The sequence below is a fragment of the Tenrec ecaudatus genome, chromosome 2 (assembly GCF_050624435.1).
Source record: "Tenrec ecaudatus isolate mTenEca1 chromosome 2, mTenEca1.hap1, whole genome shotgun sequence".
Taxonomy (NCBI): Eukaryota; Metazoa; Chordata; class Mammalia; order Afrosoricida; family Tenrecidae; genus Tenrec; species Tenrec ecaudatus.
Window position 1 is genome coordinate 108663458 of NC_134531.1, and position 21366 is coordinate 108684823.

The following is a 21366-nucleotide window of genomic DNA, read 5'->3' on the forward strand; positions in this document are numbered from 1 at the left end:
TGGGAAAGGGGCTCTGGTGGCGCTGTACTGAAGCACTTGCCTCCTAAGCAAAAGGTCAGTAGTTTGAACTCACCGGTTGCTTGACAGGACGAAGATGTGGCTGTCTACCTCTGTAGCAATCACAGCATTGGAAACCGTACGGGGCAAGTCTCTTTTATCCTGTATGATAGCCAGGAATCCATTAAATCTCCGTGTGTAGATGGAAGGGGCTACAGAGAGCTTGCTCTTTTAAAGGCGCATCATGTGCACGTGCATTAATTTTAATAACCACCTCACAAATCTTACTAGCTATACTCTGCTTTTTACCCCTGATGACATTGACACAACTGGTTTACTGTGTCGAATACTATCAATAGTATGCATTAACTGAACTTAGGCAGAGTGCCAAGAGCTTTACATCTACTGACTCATTTAATATTCCCTACAATTCTACGAGGCGTGGTTATTATCCCCATTTCATAGATGAGGAGAGCAAAGCACACACCTTTGTCCAGGGTTATACCGGTACTTGGTGGCAGAGTTCAGCCCTGGAGCCCAGAGGCAGGGCCAGCACCTGCCTTCTACATGCCATTTGGTAATGCGTGTGCTTCGCCATACATGACTGGATGGGGCATGCAAAACTGTTCTTTTTTTATATCTCAGTAACATTTCTCACAGTACTACTGGCTTCAAGAAGCAGATAATCGGGACCCCTCGGCTATCAGTCACTTTTATAAAACCTTCTGCGACTAAAACTTTAAGGGAGAAGACAGCCTCATCTTTCTCCCATGGAGCTTTGAAATGCTGATCTCAAGGCTGGGATCTCCATGACAGCAGTTGTGGCTGGCACTCTGTATTGCATTTTTAAGATAGCAAAATATTTGTCAGGCTTTCGAGGGAATGCGTTACAGCACAGCAAATAACACGTCCTCTCCAAAAGCTTGACATCCCTTGCCCTCCCCATCCCTCATCAGAGGAATGAAAAGAAAGTAAGAATAACATGTTTCCAATTACTCCTATGAAGCCCTAGTGGTTATGCGTTGGGCTGCCATCCACATGGTTGGCAGTTCAAAACCACCAGCAGTTTCATGGGGGAAAAGACTGGGGTTTTAATTCCTCCCATAAAAAGTCAGAGTCTCAGAAATCCATGGGGGTGGGGAGGTTACTATGCATCAGCACTGAATTGATGGCAGTGAGCCTGGTTTGGGTAATCACTCCTAGAAGCCAGAATCTTCAAATACCAAGGACTTCCAGGTAAAGTGGCTCCTGGTTCCAGGTGAGAAAGAAATGCATTTCAGAAGAGTCCAGCAGGTGGCCCCTGCTGCCATTGGCAGGAGGAACGCCATGGCTCACCTTCATTCACCTGGACTTCCCAGCATCTGATCCAGGTGGCTCTTCTCTTTCCTTCTTCTAAACTCAATCCAATTCCTCCAAACTTACTTCAAAACAAAAAGTCTCTCCTGAGTAGCTCTGCCAGACAAAACCAGAGGGTCTGCTTCATGCAGAGTTTAAGAAGGTGAGGTCTCAGTGAACCATTCCAGTTCAGGCAGCGTGCACTTCCCCCTCCAGTGACCACTTGGCATTGAGGTGGAAATGTGAAGCATGCAAACTTCAGGGTTGTAGACCTTCCCATCTGCCTCACTCCAGCTCTCTCACAAAGAACTTTGTGGGAGGAGGTGGGGGAGGGGAAAAGATGGGGGTGATCATCCTTTTCTTGGGAAAATGTTGCCAATTCTTGTGGAAGTCAACTGTTGAAGCAGTCTGCTCTGTATCTAATAAGTAGAGTGTGTACAAAGAATAACTGCACAGCGGATTCACAGAGAGGAAGATGCTGGAGAAGAGACCTGGGCCAGCAAAGCAGGGCAGTATGCAGATCAAGGGCAAAGCTTTGGTCATCTGCCCCTCACACTGGGTCATTCTCTCTCCTGCTGGGATAAAATGGTTTAGGGAAAGTATCAAGTAGACCTTTCATGTGGTTGGAAACGGCATACCTCCTAGAAGCAAGGCATTTCCCATCCAGAGTCTTGGCTCGATGCTAAACTCTGGGAGATGATGTCCCCTGGACTTCTTTTGCAAGGAATCTGCCTGCTCGCATTCTGACCAGCTCTCCCACTGGTCTCAAGTGGGAAACTGTGGTTTCATAATCAGACCCCTGATTTGCTTCCATTTACTAAAACTGTTTGGACCTAAAAGCTGGGGATTCAGTTGCCTTGGGCAAGCACAGTAAATGGGCTTACATGTATGCATTAGTCTGCACAGTATTCTTGTCTGTGGTGGTTGGCCCTCTTTTTTTCAGGGAAATTGTTGACTTTCATGAAGGTCACACAAATCAACAAGCCCTCTCCTCCTAACTCATTTGTAGAAATGAGTTCACATTTTGCTGAGAACAGAAAAGTCGCAAAAAGAGCAGAGACAGGGGCTAAGGCGGGAGCAGCATTTTAGAATTGGTTAATAAGCTAGTACCCCTCCACCCCTTTTGTGAACACTTCAGAGATATGAACGGGCACGATGCAGAACACAATAATATAGTGGTGCGGGTGGGGGTGGAGGCTGGGGAAGGGGAGGGGGAGAGATTACCTAGACATAGGCTGCAAAAGGTCCTTTGAGCAAGTAGACACTTAAATACAGTGCTACCTGATTAAATGGGTGCTCTTGTTGGTCAATTCTTTGCAAAAGTTACCATTCTAAGGAAGGCAGCAGATGTGTGTTCACTTGGTGCCTATTTCTCATGGCTACCTAAGGAGCCGTAGGAGATCATTCACCATCTCCAATGTGTCCCAGTTGAAGTCTGAGGGCGGATCACCCCAGCAGAGACAGTTAATTTTGGGGGATCCAGAAAATGCAAGGTTCCTCATTAAAAAAGCATGAGAAAGTGCTGTGAAAAGGACTAAAATGTAATTCCCCGCACCCTTTCTTGCACGGTCTCTCTCAATTTGCCAGGATGCTTCCTTTTTTTAAAATTTTGTTTAATGGCATTCTAAATAAAGAAAAATCTGAAATGTTTAATTATTAACATGATTTTCCCATTCATTATATCGTTGCAATGCCAATTTTAATGCAAATGTAAGAAATTTTAATTTGTATGCAGAAACTAAATTTACAAATCTGCATTTTATAATTTGCACATGCATATGGATTTGATTTTTAGTGGCACAGTGGAGATACTGCACAAAACCAACTCAGCTGAAACTAGCAATTGTTTTCACTTTACTTCTGGATATGTGCAGATTCTACCAACATGCAATGGGAGTTGAGTGACTTTTGGTCTTGTTAAACTCCCATTCATTGTGGCCCGTAAGACTTTTATCTATTGGGCATCCTGGCTGCTCTACACAAATGGTACTACAGGGCATAAACATATACATTCCATCTCTGCATATATATATATACATACACACACATCTATATATTCCAAGGTCCCATTAGACTTAATTTGTAAAATATAAAATTATTTAAAATGTTGAGATGGTGACAGTGGAGGGCTCCTTCAGAACAGGGTCTTGTGTGACTGCATGGGCCACAGGCTTGTTCTGCACCTCAGACCTCTGGCCATTTCTGTTAGGGTATTTTAAGTTGACACAAAGCAGGACCTTTCAATGACATAGGTCTAATACAAATGAAACACATCATGGTAGGGATAGAAAGGATAGATTATACAGGGCTGGCCCGGGGTTACGGAGACTGGCTCTTAAGTGAGTCTTTTAAGTCAGATTTGTAGGTAAATGGGAAGAAGTATATATAGTTCATACTTAGCTTTCAATGTAAGGAAAAAAGTTGCAGCCCTTCCCATGATAGGAAAGCTAGTTGTGCAACAGTGAAGGTGATTGTGATGAGGAAAATGCTGCAAATAGGGGTTGGTTGTATCACTTGAAAGGGGGGGCAAATTCACATAACCTGAAAGAGCAAGGCTGTAAAGTGGACTTAGTCATCGTGAAACTACTTGCTCACACAATATCCCTGGGTTGGATGGTTGGGCCTACAGCTATTTGGTAATGTCCTTCCTGGAAGCAGCGCCTAGGGTTGCTTAGCTGATGGTCTAGGAAACACTCGGTTAATTATTCATAGCAGTCAACGTTCTCTGTGATTGCTCCCACTTTGAGCTCCTGGTTCCCACTGCAAACAGAGATGGATGCTTTGCTCTTGCTTTTGTTTTCAACACATCACGAACAAACAACAAGCATATAGATTTTGGCTGGCCATTCGCAATCTAAAGGGACACAAAAATATGTAGGGAGAGTGAGAAATAAGAGGAAGGAAAGACAAATATGCTCATAAGCAATAAGGAGGAAGAAAGCATATCCTAAATCCTCCCAATGGAAAACCACCACGCTGCCCCATACAGGCACGCCCATGGGCACATTTCTCTCCCTCTGAATAGCAATGGTTTCAAAGAGTTTGAATTAAGAAGCCAAGCTGCATCTGCAGCCAACAGCTGGAATTCAGCAACTGTTGTTAATCCACCTTAATTGCTTATTATTCTATCAGTTCTTGTTTGTGCTTTTGTTATTCAAAGTAATTTTCTCTACATGCACACACTACCAAGTATTCTTTTTTTTTTTTTTTTTGCAAGCTGTGGCCAAAGAATTCTGTGTTTCAGTGGAACAATCATCCCGTCCGGTTGTTTTTTATTAAAACTAAAATACATTGCACTGGACAAAAAAAAATTAAGTTTGCATGAAGCCCACACATGGACTAGCATTGGTCTCTATATATACACAGAGATGCAGGCATTAAACAGTGAATAAGGAGAGGCTGCTATGAGGGTTTTAATTAAAGCCACAGTTAGTGTGGTTGCCCTTTTCCCTAAACAATTCTCCTCCTCCTAGCTGGGGGTGGGGGTGGGGGGACGTGCTTCACTCCACCACTTTATTGCACTAGTGAATAAATTGAGATCCCAGGTATCCAAGGAGGTAGGTGGGGGGGGGGGGGTAGACCAATATAAATATAAATGCATCAGGTGCAAGTTACCAAGGTAAATAGGCCCATGGAGACCGAAAAGCTACAATACCACCTGGAATATCTGTGAGGGTTTCGCAGGAGAAAGCCCACAGGCTGGGTTTCCAGTTCCGCCCTGCACTGTGCGTGCTGCAGCCCCGATCATACATGAAGAGGTCCCCATGAAGGAGTCCATTGCACAAGGCACTTGTGATTGGGCACTCACAATCTTCTGACGGCTTGGTTATAGCTCTTCTCTCTCATCTCTTTTAAATTTCCACAAATGCCACTTTGTGTGGCATCTCTCATAGCAGTTTCCACATCTGGGGAGACCGCTGCAATAGCACCTCCATCTGTAAGTTGATCTTTTGTAATTACATATTTTGTGGAGCTCTGCATATAATCTGCAACAAAACAAAGCTAACACAAATGTATCATGAGAAACCGATCCTCAGGGCATGAAGGCTGATCTTGTAGCTCTTCCCTACAACTCAGACATCTATTCCTAGAGAGTGCATGTGTGGCTTTGCACATTCTTCTTACCACCATGGCCGTCTAACTTGTTCACTGATGACTTTTCCAGTGTAAGCCTAGCCCCTCTCCATAAGCTTCTTACAAAACAGACCTAATGTGTTAGTCTGGGTACTTTAGAGAAACAAATCCACAGAAACTCATGTATAAGAGAGAGTTTTAGATAAAGGTTAAGTGCACATCAAGAAAACATCCCAACCCAGTGCTGCCCAAGCCCACAAGTCCAACATTGACCCATATGTCCAACACCAATCCACAAAGTCCTCCTCCATCTCACAAAACAGAGGCAATGATGCCGGCTGCAGGAGGAAAGCGGAGTCAGTGAATGTGTGAGCATCTCAGCGCTGGCAGGGGTCTCCCCATGGCTGCTCCAGCACCCAGGGCTGCATCGGGGTAGGTCCATGTGACTTCTCCTCGGGGATGTCTTGCAGGAAGTCAGCCTTGCCAGCTGAAGCAGGAAACTACTAAGGCAGCTGCACCCTCGTGTGATCACCACAAAGCAAGAGACCAGAGAACTCGAAAGGCGAGGCTCACCGAGCCATTTAGCCCTCCGCCCTTCAATTAATCCCACATGTGTTTATTGGCCAGGTTGGCACAATAAACTAACTTACCCTACCATATTTGTCTCCCCTACAGTGCTTGACTATTCACTGAACTGAATGCGTTTTTCTCTAGATGAGAGTAGATAGGGCTTTCTGTTAGTCTGGACCTATTTCCACCCAGTACTTACTGGCATGGTGCAGTGCTCTTCGAAGTTGATCCTGAATACATACCTAGAAGTCTTATTTCCCTATGTATGTCACTGCTGCATGCACCCTTTACAAAGTAGCCTGCTCTGACCTGACTGTACCACGAGACACAGCAGGCACACCGAGCAAATGTTCAAATGTGATAAAAGAACTATATGATGACAAAGGTCTTTAAGAGATATTTTCTTTGCCCTTAAATCACCTTGACTCTGTTTCTTCAAACAGCAAGAGGCTGAAAAATAGTCCTTAAAAAAGTGTTGCTGCAGGTATTTCAGCCAGCATCATTCATCCTGGGGTCTGTAGGAGGAACCTGTGTGTTCCCCCAACAGCAGGGAGAAGAATTCATAATGGAGTCAGCTTCAGTTCTAACTCTTACTATTTATTCAAAACGGCAGTAGCCTTGCTTTTACACTTCCTGTTTCGGAGCATGCAGCACAGTAGGTAAGGAGATACTGTGTTGTATTATATCAACTACCACGAGAACAATGTCCGTAGGTCTTCCACAGTGTATCCACCAAGGGCCACTTCCTAAAAGGCAGACTTTTTGTAGAAACAATTTAAGAGTGTATTGAGTAAGCCCTACTCACCAAGAGTAAATAAAATATACGTTTTTAAAAATATGTCCCCTTGATTATATTCCTTTATTCATTCAGGGTAGTTCTTACTGCCTGGTGATTATGATATCAATACAGCTACAAAATCAAAATCTCTATAACCTTTATTTGCAAATCAAACCTCTTATCCTATTAGTACAACCATCATCTTGTGGTGTGGTGATGATCTGCAGTTCTAAACATTTTATCTCCTGTTCTAGCAGAGATATCTGAGTGCAAATGTTACAGCTTATCAAATCAGACTCTCAATTAATCAGCTCAGTGGCGATGAATCAAATTGCTCTGATTATTAGAGAAATTCCGAGAAACAATTCTTTCACATTTAGGATGGATCCTGATGTTTGAAGAAATATTGTAGTACGTTGTTGCATGGCCATTATTTGTTTGAAAATTACAATTTTACACATTATTTTAATACAGCTACTATTGAGTAAGATTTAAGATACCCATAAGATGCATACTGAGTAAGATTTATGATACATACCATATATACTTGTGTATAAGCCGAGTTTTTCAGCATTTTATGCAGTTTTTGTGGTAAAATGAGCTGCCCCGGCTGATATTCAGGTTGGCGTGTACTCAAGTTTATACAGTATCACATCTCTGTTGTGGTATCAACCTTGATTTCATTGAACCTGCCGTGATTTTTTTTTCTTCTTATTTTATTACTTTATTTATCAATAGTATCGGAAAAAAACTGGGAGTTACAAAAACAAGTTAAATGCAATATGGAAGCCTACTATATCCCAATACATTTCACGAACACATAGGCAACAGAACCCTATTCCAACTGTTTCTTTAGGAAAATAGGTGGAAAGGAAAGATGTTCAGACCTTGGTCTACACTAGCGTATTAGCAAGTGGAGGAGCCCTGATTTCCCAAACCAGTAGCGAGTTGTAGCCCGTTGGAGGGTTTTCATCACCAGTGCTGAAAAATATGGAACGCTTCACGAATTTGCGTGTCATCCTCGCGCAGGGGCCGTGCAAATCTTCTCTGTATCGCTCCAATTTTAGTATCTGTGCTGCCGAAGCGAGCACCCTGCCATGATTTCCGTAACTGGACTATCAGAGAATGCTGATTGGATATGTAAGCGACCAGGAGGGAGGGGTGAGATCCGCTGTGATTCATGGCATGATGGAAAAGCCACAAAGGTAAAATGATAGGTGACAACTAGCTGGGAAGAGAAGTGGCAATTTCAAAACTGGAGAGATTGTATCAAATTTAAACTCTTCCTTGCCTTCAAGAAAGGCATTGTAACTGGGAACCCCCTTTGAAAGGGCCTGCTTCAAAGGGGGCTCGTTGAGCTCAATTCTGATGGCCAGCTGAGATGAAGCCCAGGCGTTTCCTATCGGAAGTCCCAACTACACCGACTTGCACCTGAGAGCCCGAAGAGTAGTCCTTTTCTCCCAACTTCAGGCCAAAACCCACTCTCTCATTTCCCTGCTCCAATTCCAGCCTTCAAGTACTCGGACACGCTACTGCCTCCTTCCCTCATCTTCCTCCTCCAATTCTTCCAGAAAACGAGATGAAGCTAATTCATGTTCATTGAATTCATTTCCTCCCTCATGGCTCACTGTAACAGGAAGCTGCTGTCTCTGTTATTCTGAGACCAGAGTCTCATCTTAGCTGTGAGCTAACAAAACCATCATCATTTAGAATGAACCTGCATCATGCCGCAGTCAGCACCAAAACCGTTCCCCAACATGCTGAATTTATCTAGCACATCTTCCCCATCTGATGTAAATGATCCAGCAGTAATTTCAGTGGGGAAAGCAGTGCTTTAAAAAAAGTGTGATCCTGGCACTAGGACGGTTTGTGCCGTTCATTGCAAAACACAGCTGTATCCTGTTGTTTCATCTGTGCGGTTTTTGACAGCACATGGCGATAGTTGCTGAATAGGGTGTACATGAGGTTGGTCTATACACGCAAGCATACATACTGGGGAGGTGCAAAGGAGAATGTGGTTATGCTCTACGAGTATCAAACTATGACTTTTAAATTCCTTTCCATCAAATGCCAGTAGAAGCACTTGATAAATGGTCCCTAGGAGAGCCTTCTCATTGCCTCAGGATGGAATGACTCGCAGGCAGTCGACGCTCCATCAATACAGAGAGCTGGCAGATTGAAAGACGCGAAGGACTATCCCTGATACAGTGCATCTGCTTCCTAATAGCACAGGCGCTCCAATCCTCTTCCCATTCATTGCCTACAGAAACCCCTCCTCCGGAGAGGCATGCCAGTCAACAGATGGTCCTTGGCTAAGGTGTAATCAGGAGCAGCTTGCTAAATTTACCCAAAACAAATAGAATTACTGGCTTTTGCCCGAGTCTGCAATTGAATTGAGAACTTGGGTGGTTGGATAATGGAAGTTAAAATGGAAGAGCTCAAAATGCATCACAGCGTGTTGGGAAAAGGTCGACAAGGGGAGCAATCTCTGCTGTGAACTTCACTATTTACTGCAGGCATTTATTTCTAAAGAGCTCTAATGACAAAGTGGCCCACTGCTCAACTGCCAGCCCAAGGGTTGGAAGTTCAAACTATCACCGCTCAACAAGAAAAAGATGTAGAAGTCTGCAGCCCTAAAGGTGTACAGCCTTGGACACCCTCTCAGAGGGTTCTCTATTCTGTCCTGAATAGTCATTATGAGTCAAAAAAGACTCAACGACAATAGGTCATCTATTTCTGGTAGTTTGTGTTCTACTATTAAGGATCATCTCTCCTCACTACCACAATTTCTAGAGTCGGTGCCATCTCTCTGTACCCTGATTTGTAATGAACAAAAAATCTCTCTCACTTTCTTAAGAAGCCTTGCCCAGTTGCAACGCCTACGCCTTCCGATCACTGTTAAAATGTCAACAGTTTTAATCATTCTACTTTCAGCAGAAATTGTTTTTAGGTTCACTTAAGAACGATCATACAGCAAGTAAGAATCATGAACGTCTCTGAATAATCTAGATCTTTTAAGCACTGGTGTTTCTATAGCTATATCCAGAGTACTTCACCATTTTGAATTATGCGTTGCTTAAAATGATGACAACACAAAGCCTTAGCAATTGCCCGAAAAAACAAAGTCAGCATAAAATTAAGAGTAAATCATTTAACCCACGTCTTGATTTCACTACCTACATTTGCATGGCTGTGCCACCCATGCAAATCACTGTAAAAGGATGCAGTAAAAATAAATGAGGCAAAGTGTGTAAAAGCACTTAAGTTCTAGAGAGATAAGGTTTTAACAGATACGGCCATTTTTAACCCAAATTGTCAGCAGTGACTTTCAAATTGTTATCCTCAAGATCATTAATATTATTTGTCATTCATCTGTCACTTTGTTATACTGTGATTGTCTTATGTGCGGTGATACCAGGGGTCATATGCCACGCATGTTTAAAATAGCAGCAGGGTTTATCCATAGTGGATAGGTTTCCAAACTCAAAAAAAGATGAGAAAAAAGTCATAGAGATCTGTCTGAAAAAAAATCTGGCCAGATAAAACCTATGAATAGCAGAGTACAGTCTGATACAGCATAGGTTCCCAATCTCATTTGGCCCATTATCCTCTTTTCAAAATAAAATTCCTCAGAGCCCCGTGGCGGTTAAACACACTCACACTGGAGTCCACAATCCAGGATAAGGTGCAGGTCTCTGTTTTTGCGGCCCTCCGAGATCCTTCCAGTGTCCACCCCACCCCCACCCCCGCCCTTGAAAGAGGCAGGACTGCCCACTTAGAGAAACATCAAAAAAGAAACCCAAACTCACTGTTATTGAAGTGATTCGATCAAAAGATGAATCCCCCAATTGGAAGACACTGAAAACATGACCAAGAAAGAGCTGCCTGATCAAAGTAGAAGTGGTCACGGTGATGTGGATGGAGTACCCTCTGGGGAATAAGGCTTTGGGAACCTTTACTTGATAATATAGGACAAATCTGACTGAAGAAACTACTGCAAACGGCCATTAGGAAACAGAATATGAAATGCACAAAACAAATGCTGGACAACTGGAAGTTGTCAGAAATGAAGTGGAACATGGGCAGGTCAACAGTCGAGTCATGGATGAATATGGAACGGTATTAGTCATCTTGAACAGTCAGATGACAGGAATGACAGAATTGGAATCATATGCTGGGAATGGCAAACTGAAGCGAGATGGCTTTACCTTTACTGACAAAAAGAATATTTCAAGATTTATCCTCAAAGGCAATGCGGTCAGTGACAGGACAATATCCTACCAAAAAAGATGAGTTAATCTGACTAGTATTCAAATTTATGCACCCACCATAAAAGCTGAAACTGAAGATTTTTACCAACTTCTGCAATCTGAAATTAATTAAAGAGATCATGAAGATGTATTGATAATTACTGGTGCGTGGACTGTGATAGCTGTAAACAAAGAAGGATCAATGATGGGGAAACATGCCTTACTGATAAAAAAAATTGGCACCGGAGATCACATGATAGAATTTTTAAAGATCAATGACTTAATCACTGCAAATACCTTTTTACAACAGCATAAACTATACATACTAGAGACAGACTATATGTACAACATTGACGTACTATATGAAATATGCAAGAATCAACTGCATTACATCCATGGAAAGAGATGATAGAGAAACTCAGTATCATCAGTGAGAACAAGGACAAAGACTACAATTGCTATATGCAGGTTCAAGTTGAAGCTGATGAGTTTAAGTAAGTTCGTAAGCGCAAATTATAACCTTGTGTAGATCCTATATTTAGAGACCAAATCAACATTTGACTCCTTGAATACTAATGAGTGAGACCAGACAAATTGTGGGATAACATCAATGTCATCACACATGAAGAAAGCTGGTGGTTATGAAGAGATGGAAAAAATGGACCAATAAGTTCTCAGAAGAGGCTTTAAACTATGCTCTTGCATCTAGAATAACTAAAGAGAACAGGGGGAGATTTTTTTTTAATTTTAATGGAAAAAAGTTAAAAGGCTGAATGGAAGATTTCAATGGCAAAGTAAATGTTATAATGAAATATGCGAAAGCCAAAAGTTAGACTATCAAGAGATAAAAACATGCTTAGCAGTTCTCAATCTTGAAGAACTTTAGAAATATTCAAGCCTCAAGGTTCCAATACTGAAAGATTCTAAGGCAAAAGTATCGAACAGCACAGGAAGTACGGAAAAATCACAGGAAGTACAGAAAGATTGAAGAACTTCAGAGTAAACATAACAAAAAACTAATTGGTTGGTATTCAATCTTTTCAGGAACATATGATCAAAAACCAACAGTCCTGAAAGGAAAATTCGAAGTCACAGTGAGAAAGTTATGGGAAAACCCTATTGGAAAAGACCAACTGAGGTATCTCAACAATCAGATACAACTATGGACACGCTCAACTTCCTTTAAAAAAATCTTTTTATTGGGAGCTCTAACAGATATTATAATATTCCATATTTTAATATCAAGCAGTATTGTACAATTACTACCACAATCAGTTTCAATTTTTTCTTCTTGAACTCCTTGATATCAGTGTTCAACTTTCTATGCCTAGAATTTGGAAGACAGCTACTTGGCCATCTGACTGGAAGAGATCCATATTTGTACCCATTACGAATAAAGGAGTCCCACCAGAATGCACAATGTATTGACAAAACACCATAAATATCACATGCAGGTAAAGATTTACTAAGGATACTTCAAATATGGTTGTAGCAGTACATGAACAGAACTATCAAAAATTCAAACTATTCAAAAAAGCACATGAAATCAGAGGTATCTCTGCTGTCAGTAGATGTTGGTTGAAATCAGAGAATGCCAAAAAGGTGTACGCTTGTCTTTTACTGACTATGCACAGGTATTTTATTGTGTAGAACATAACAAACTGTGGATAATATTTCAAAGAATGGGAATTCCATAATACTTACTTGTGGTTCATGCAGAATAAGGGGGATACTGTGTGATTTAATATAAGCAAATACATGATCGGGTTCTATCCTTTCACCACAAGTATTCCATCTGTGTGCTAACTGGAGAAGCTGGGCCACAGGAAGACGAGCGCAGCACCAAGCCTGGAAGAAGGCTCATTAACAACCTGCCTTACGCAGTCTGCTTGCTGAGCGTGAAGAGGGCTTGAAGAGCTTACCGAGGAAGATTACCGTTACCACAAACAAACACAAAATTAAACTCATAGTCAACCACGATATAAAGTTAACAAAAATCCTCACGCCTGAACTGAAATGCAACATCGACAGAAATTGCCGAGGATTTCATTTGACTTGTATCCACAATCCGCATCCAGGACAGCAGCAGTCAAATCAACAAGGTATTGCAACAGGCGACGCTGCTGCAAAAGACCTCCTTAAAGTGTTGAAGGGCAAAAAGGTCACTTTAAGCTCCAAAGGGGCCCTGACCCAAGCCACAGTATCTTCACAAGCGCATGCACACAAAAGCTGGACAGTGAATCTGGAACACAGGAGTAGAATCAATACCTCTGAATTCCAATGTTGGAGAAAAATATACCAATCTGCCAGAAAACGCCTTAAAAGCATATATTTGGGGCATGGTAGGAGGAACCAATTTCCGCGAAAGGACGTCATAGTTGGAAAAGTAAAGGGTGAGCTGAAGAGCGGCAGTCCCTCCATGAGCTGCAATGACCCCGAGGCGTCTGGGAAATGGCCCAGGGCTCGGTCCTGTTTTGTTCTGCTGCATACAGGTCACTGTGAGAACCAACCTGGTTGTACCTCGCAACAACAGAGGCAATTATGTACCCGTTAGAAATGGCCACGAAAACACAAATAGAAAATGAAAAAGCTAAGTTTCGAATAGTGTTTAAATCATATCCAGCACTAAAAATATTCATTTGTGTATGTTTGATTACGCCATTCATTATTTGTGATATTAAATTATTAAAAACAGAATACCAAAACCAAGAGAAAAAACTGCCATATAGTTAAAGTGGACTCTGGGCCACCCGGAGGAACAGGGGAGCACTGCCCCCTGTGAGCTTCGGAGACTGTAACTTTGCTTTTAGAAAGCCAAACAATTTCCAGGAGCAGAAAGGCCGGTCTTTCTCGGGGGGCACAGGGGGCGGTTTTGAACGGCCTACCTTGCAGTCAGCAACCTAACACGCAACCACTTCGTGCATTACATCACTACCTGTAGACTAATAACCACTTGATTCTAATAACACGGAAATAAATAAAACTGACAGCTGGACTTTGCAGCAGCAGGCACACTAGCAGTTTCAACGATGGGTGTGTGTGACGTGCTCAGTTTTTAGCTCCTTTACAAACTCTGCTGTAAGGAACTTGCTGAGGTGCAAAGGATCAACTCCCCACCCTAAGTCTTTCTGGGAGCAGAAAGAAAATCTTGCCTTGGACAGGGGAAAATTTTTAACTATTTATACAAGACAAGCCCTGTAAAGGAGCTTCATGCTAAAGTTTGCGATTGAACATAACCAAGGGGCCCTCTGGTGCAGCGGATGGAGTTTTGGATTGCTAACCAGGAGTCTGGTGGTTCCAATCCATCAGTCACTGTGCCTGAGAAGGCCGAGCCGTCTGCTCCGGCAAAGATTTCTATTCTCAGAGACCCAGGGCTGCAGCTTTCTTCTCTTCCCTAGGGCTGCCTGAGTTGGAATCAATGGGACAACAGAGGATTTTCTAAGTTACTCTTTTTAAAGGTGGCTGGTTTGAAATGGAGTGAGTCGTTCCCCCTCCCCCCAGAATGAATACAATGAATGAATACATGAATCAAACACACATGCCAGTACTCTGCGTTGGGAGGACACATTTGTTAGTGACTAGAAATTAGACCCAACTTACTAAAATATCAAGGAAAATGGAGTTAAAAGATGGCATTTTGAATGTTTTAGAAGCAACATGCATCTTGTCTATGTTGCAGTTGGTAGGTGCCACTGAATTGGCTCTCACTCAGTGGTCCCTGTCTACAGGGGAAGGAAGGACCGCCTACGCCTGCCCCATCCCCACAGCTACTGTTATGTTTGAGACCTTCTTACAAAAGGCTCTTCTTATAGGGAACAACTTATAGAAGTATAAATAATATATATGCTTACTGGATTAAGTGTTTTGAGTAGCAGAATAATCTAATGAACAGAGCACAAATACAGATATCTAATTACTACATAACCCTGGGCAAATCGTTTAACTACTCTGTGATTCAGTTTACCCATCTGTAAAATCAGTAGAACAGCCTCTCTACCTATCCCCAAGGTACATGGTGAGAACACATGAAAAAGTGTTGATGACGCCTATTTAGACACCAAGACAAAAAGCTCTGGCATATTTATGTCGAAGTACAATTATAATTGCTTACATTATTATTCTAGTAATGATTTTGTATTTAGTCTTTAGGAATAACTCTTAATATTTTACTTTAAAATGCTTAAAAAATATAGATCATAACAGAAAAACCTACCATGTAATTAATAGTACAAATCATGGCCTTATAGTACCTTCATATTTATTAGTCAATTATAGTTTCAATAGCCAGATATGCAGTATATAAAGGAGTCTTTGTTTTTTCTGTACCTTTAATGCAATTTATTCTGAAAAACTACCGTGACATTAATAATAAAAGACAAGCCCTGTAAGAAGAACTACCTAACAAGGACTTGGCAATAATCTACGTTTCTGGCAAAAATGCTATGAATTTTAAGATGAAGGTGTTGCTATATGTTAAGTAAATATTCATAGTTCATAATTTGTGAAGCAATAGGCATTATATATCTGCAAGCGGGAGAAAAACAAACCTGCTCATTACAGAAGAGGTAATTTTAAATAATATGAGTTGATTTATGTTAAAAGGTCATAGAGTTTCCTGCATCCCAGCCATTAATTTCACATACATGTCAGTGCAGAAGAAACTGAGTCCTACCCAAGAGATGCGAGGCTACAAGGTGTGCTATGTACTGATTCCTCATGCAACAAATCTGCAAACACTGCCTACGGCAGCCTGTATCAAAAATTTAGGCAGCTGGAAATCACAGCAGACAAGGAGTTTCAGGTCATTGATCTCAGATTTGGAAAATTTCCCCTAGTGAGCCAAAATGAATGCAGTACATATCACCATCAACACACACACACACACACACACACACACACACACACCATACCCTCAAAAAAAAGTAGCATATTGCTGTGAAATAAGGCTATGCTTTTGTGGCAGGTAAAACTGGCCAACATCAGTGGTAAGAGCGAACCAATCAGAAAATATTCACTGAGCACCTTCTGTATACATGTGACTGTGAAAATTAATCAATGTAGATATAAAAATAATAACTAACCACTATTACGCCTTGCTGTTATAAATGCATTACTTGAAATTAGTTCATTTAAAGCCTTCCTGCCCACCCCCGTACAGCATCTAGGGGGAAATCATCATTGTTATTATCACCTTTTACTCTAAGAAAAAAACAAAACAAAAAACACTGCCATCAAGTTGATGTCAGCTCACAGAGACCCCTAAAGGGCAGGGCAGAGCGTTTTACAGGAGCAGGAAGCCCCTACCATTTGAGAAAAGCACTTTCTACCATTTGAGAAAAAGGAAGCATAAAAAACGAAGTGTAACTTGCTCAAGTTGACAGAACAAATAAAGTAGTAGAACCAAGATTTGAACCCTGAAAGCCTAACTCCATCCAGCTTATATGTGCAACAACGATACACTCTGCTCTAACCCACAGCCCCGAGGAAGCGAAGAGAAGCACTCCGCCTTCTTAGGCATGCATGCCCGAATGACTCCCACTACCATGAACTATCCCTGGATTCCCTCAAGAACAGTTGTCCACCCCGTTCTGTGGCCCACCAAAGGTGTTTTCTACATATTAAACTATACTGCATTTTTATCAGACATATAATTATTTGCCTACACGATCTATCTCTCTTTAATATCTGGAGCCTGGCCCACAAAAATAGCACAGATAATAAACAGCCCTCCACCCTGCCCACCCCGCCCCCAAACTTTTATCAACTGAGTCCAGTCCCATGTGAAAGAGAATAGCGGTGCTCCAGAGGGCCTTCTTGACAATAATCTTTAGGATTTCCTCCTAAAGCACCCTGAGATGGCTTTGAACTGCCAATTGTAGGTTAGTAGTTGGTCACAAACTACTAAAATTGGTGTTCAAACCCTAGCTCTACCGCTTACTCATTCTATTAATTTGAGCAAACTGCTCTCATCAACTGGGGATATTAAGCATCTAATAAAAACTGAATCCAAAACACTCACTGTGACCCTGTAGGGCAAATTAGAATGACCCCCAGGTTTCCAATGCAGGGATCTCTACAAGAGTTGGCTGCCACATCTTTCTCCGGTGGAGCAGCAGGTGGGTTTGAACCATTGACCTTGTGGGTATCAGACAAGCACTTACCCATTGTATTACTAGGCTCTTTCAAACAGCCGATAAAACCCCTTGCCATTAAGTCGATTCTGACTCATGGAGACGCTGCCAGATAAAATAGAACTGCTGCACTTGGTTTCTCGGGCTGTAATCCTCACAGAAACAGACTGACTGCCGTAGCTTTTTCCCAAAGAGCAACTGGTGGAATGAACACCATTAGCCTTCCAGTTAGCAGCTGAGCATTAACCACCGTGCCGCCAAGTTTCCTTCAAAACAAAACAACCCCACTTCATCAAGCCATACCCAAAACACCCACTAAGGGTTAGTAAATAAAGAGTTCACCTGCTTTCAGAACATGATCATCTAGTTGGAGAAAGAACCCATAATCTGCTGGCACAGTGGCATGCATTGGGGTATATATGATAACGCTCAATAAGAACAACGGTTATCACCACAGTATGGATTGAAGATGCGCTTGAACCTACCTCCCTGACCTACAAAGATGGAAATGATTCAGATACCTGGACGTTATCGAGAAGCAGGAGAGGCACACATCAGCAGATGGTGCGACGAGAATGAGCAGCCAGTTCCCTCAGGGTCAAGTCAAGGACTCTCGAATGTATTTATTATTTGGGCTGTGAGAAAACATTATGAGAAGAACAGCATCATAAGAAAAAACTGGGGATGCGGAAAAGAGAGAGATTATGTAAGGTTTATTGGGGTGCGAAACAGAACCAAAGCTCCAATTGGCAGAGTTTTAGAAGCAGGCTTTATTGAGAAGCTTGCGGGCGGGTTCAGCAACTCGGGGTATTGAAGCCGCGCAGGGGGTAGTTCTGGCGGCGCTGTTATACCCCCTGCTGGCAGACACAGCTGGAGAGACGTGCGCACAGCACAGGGGCTTCTCGTCAAACTATCTATAGGTCAGGGACGGGTGGAGTACACGTATCTTCAAAGAACATCCTGGCTCTGAGGATGTATGGTTCTCAGAACTTGTGGTTTTCAGCAAGGGGAGGGCAGGCCAGCGAGGGGTGAGTTCTGAGAGCTAAGGTGGAGGCGCCGAACTCAAAATGGAGTCCCTTGTGCCAAGACCAGGCATACCAGACTCTGCCTTATTGTGAAAAGTGGTGGAGTTTTTAAGCAGAGTACTGGGATTTCTGCCCTGGCACAGGGTGGAGAGGTTGGTATTGCTGTAACGTTATCTGGTGGACTGCTATGCGGGTGATTTCACGGAGTCGACTCTGCAAGAGCTGGATAAGGCAAGGGGCAATTAAAAGTAAAATTGTAACTAAAATTATGGGCCCTAATATGGGGGCTAAGAAGGGGTACAAGGAAGAGCTCCATCAGGATGAGGTCCCATCCATTTTTAGTCCGGTGTTTCGCAGTTCATGGCTTAGTTTATTCAGGGTTCGCATGTTGGTTTTCACTACTCCCGACTCATTGATGTAGTAACAGCATTCTTCCTGAAGGAAGAGGCAAGTTCCTCCTTTTTCAGCCGTGATGAGGTCTAAAGTGCAGCGTTTCTGTAAAGAAACTTGGGCAACGGGTTATTTGTCTTTGCAATGAAGCTAGAGATTCGGCGGAGGCATCTACGGCCAGTTGGAATTGCAGGGCTAGCCTGTCCGTGGTTAGGACTGAATGTGCCAGGGCCCCTCCGCTTAGTCCCAAGGCTACTGTTGAGGAGGCGAGCGATAGTCCTGTGACCAACGGAAGAAAAATTGTTCTTTTTGTTCTTCCTGTTGGGGGAAGGTGGGCTTGGGTGTATATGCTTTGGAATTCGGCCGGTGTGTGAATAGTGAGTTGTGGAATTAGGGTGACCAGAAGGCAAAGGTGGTGAGTTGTCATGTTGGGGTACAATACTCTGGACAAAGTGCGTTGCACCAAAAAAAGTATCCACTTGGGGCAGCTTGAGTTTGCGTGAGGGCACTGGTGGAGCTGCACAGCTGGGTGGAAGCATTATAATAGCGCCGAGGAAACTGCGTGAATCCTGATAGAATTGCTCTAAGCACAAACAATTCCTTGGGACTAATCTTATCTTAACAAGGGCAGATGTGTTTTAAGTTTACTCATTGCGGCTCAGAACTTGGGAAAACATAAAGACACAGTTTCTTAAGAGAGTCACCAATACATTTCAGTTAAAACTCAGTGATTCTCTATAATCCCCCATTTTTTATTTTATAGCTAACACTGAAGAGTTAAAAGGCAGCTATATGCTGAAGCTGTGGTTTCTCCCCAAAGCTGCAGGGCACAGAAGTGGAACATTTGGTTAAGCTGAACTTTATGCAAGGTTGGGATCATCCCGCCTTCTTCTGTTCTTATTGCAAACCTAGAACAGTTTTGCCCAGAACAATCGCAACTTGCTTACCACCTAGAACAATCTCAATTTCGTTATCACTCAGAACAATTTCAACTTTATCACCTTCTCCATCACATCACGTCCTCATCACATCATCACATACTCCTCACATTTCTCTCAACATCTTTGCCACATCCTCATCACATTTTTTATCACATTCCTTATCTTTCTTTACTGGTTTGGGGCATACTCAGTTTTCTGACTCAGTTTAACTTTATCTTGCACAAACTTTAACTCTTTCCTTACTTCTGCTTGGGTCTGCCTAACAATTTAATTTTGTTTGCAATAAAAGTAGCCTTAGGCCTAGTCGGTGGGTTTTTGAAATTGGAAACTGGGGACGGTTAGGGTACATATTAGGTTTTTTAGCTTAATTAGGATGGGCTCGTGGTGACTTGCCAATGCGGGTGTACTAATATCCCTGACTTCAGGAGACACTTCAGGTATCAACTAGCTGATTGGGGGTGGGGATGAGGTTGTGGAGGTGGCCTGACTTAAGAGGGCGATAAAGGGGAGAGCGTTGCTGGCTGGAGGAGATACAGCATGTAACTTGGTTAAAATATCCCTTTCCAGCAACGGAGCAGGGCACGAGGGGATAACTAAAAAGGAGTGAGAAAATGGGAGTTGACTAAATTGGCAAAAGAGAGGTTTTGTCTTCTGCGGAGTGGAGGGGGGCCCGTCTATTCCCATAACTGAGACCTGGGAAGGGGAATTAGGGCCCGAGTGAGAGGGCAAAAACGAAGAAAGTAAGGCCCGTATCCACCAAGAAAGAGATGGATTTCCCGCTACCTGGAGCATGACCCTGGGCTCTGCAAGGGTGACCGGAGTCGAGGAGCCAGGGACTCTTTAGTCCATAAATCCCAGCAGCTCCATACCTTGCAGCTCTGCGTGTGGAGTGTCCTGGATCTCGGTGCCTCGGCTTTGCGGGGCCGGGGGCAGAGCCAGGGTTTCGCAGTCCGACTTCCAGTGGCCTGGCCGTTTGCACTGCGGGCAGTGCTCAGTAGGAGGCTTGGGGTTGGGGCAAACTTTTGCCCAGTGGCCGTCCCAGCCACATTTGAAGCAGGCTCCTGGCAGTAGGCGCTAGGTCCCCTGGGGAGTGTGGCGATGGGCAGGATTACCTGCCGGCCTTAGGGCTGCTACCAAGGCTTGGGAACGGAGGCTAACCATCTGTTGGACCCTCGCCTGGTGAGTGGCCTCAGCCGTCTCCTCCCGGGCATTGAAAACTTTAAATGCCATTTTTACCAGATCCTATATAGAGGTTTCAGGGCCCCTCTCAGCCTTTTTCAGTTTCTTTTTGATGTCAGGGGCTGACTGAGAGATGAAGTGAGAGGCTAAGATGGAGGCCCGGCTTGTAGACCCTGGGTCTAAACGAGTGTACTTTGTGAGTACCTCCTGGAAGCGGTTAAGAAAAAGAGCAGGGTTCTCATCTGCCTTTTGAGTAACTTCTCTCAGTTTGTCATAGTTGACAACCTTGTTAGAGACTGTTTCCAGACCTCTAATGAGGTATCTGAGCATGAGGTTTCTATGAGGAAGTGACCTGGTAATTCCAATCGGGGTCCTCTAGTGGGATGACATGCGGCCCCAAGGGGACATTTGGGTCAATAGCATGGTCTTTGTCTGCTAGCTGGCAGCTGGCATCGGACACCCGCACATGTTCCTCGGAGGTGAGGGTGGAAGCAAGGATCACTTGGATGTCATGCCAGGTTAAATCATGCGTTTGGGAAATGTAGGTAAGTTCTTTAATAAACTTAGAGGGTCTGCCGAGAAAGAGCCCAGGCAGGTCTCTATCTGTGACAGGTCCTGTAAGGAAAAAGGGACGTGGACTAGTCTTCCCGCCTGAGCTCAAAAGCTGAAACCTAGTCCGGAGGGAGTTAAAGGGAG

The 21366-nt window shown here is 43.2% G+C and overlaps 1 protein-coding gene and 1 non-coding gene across 3 annotated transcripts in view; both read right to left on the reverse strand.

Annotated features, from left to right (window-relative positions):
* EFNA5 (ephrin A5) overlaps positions 1-21366 on the reverse strand; it is a 349074-nt gene that overhangs the window by 141582 nt on the left and 186126 nt on the right. The gene's annotated exons all lie outside the window — the stretch shown is intronic.
* Positions 7739-7845, reverse strand: LOC142441952 (U6 spliceosomal RNA). Its single transcript, XR_012783228.1, has one exon. It is a non-coding gene; the product is annotated as a U6 spliceosomal RNA (small nuclear RNA).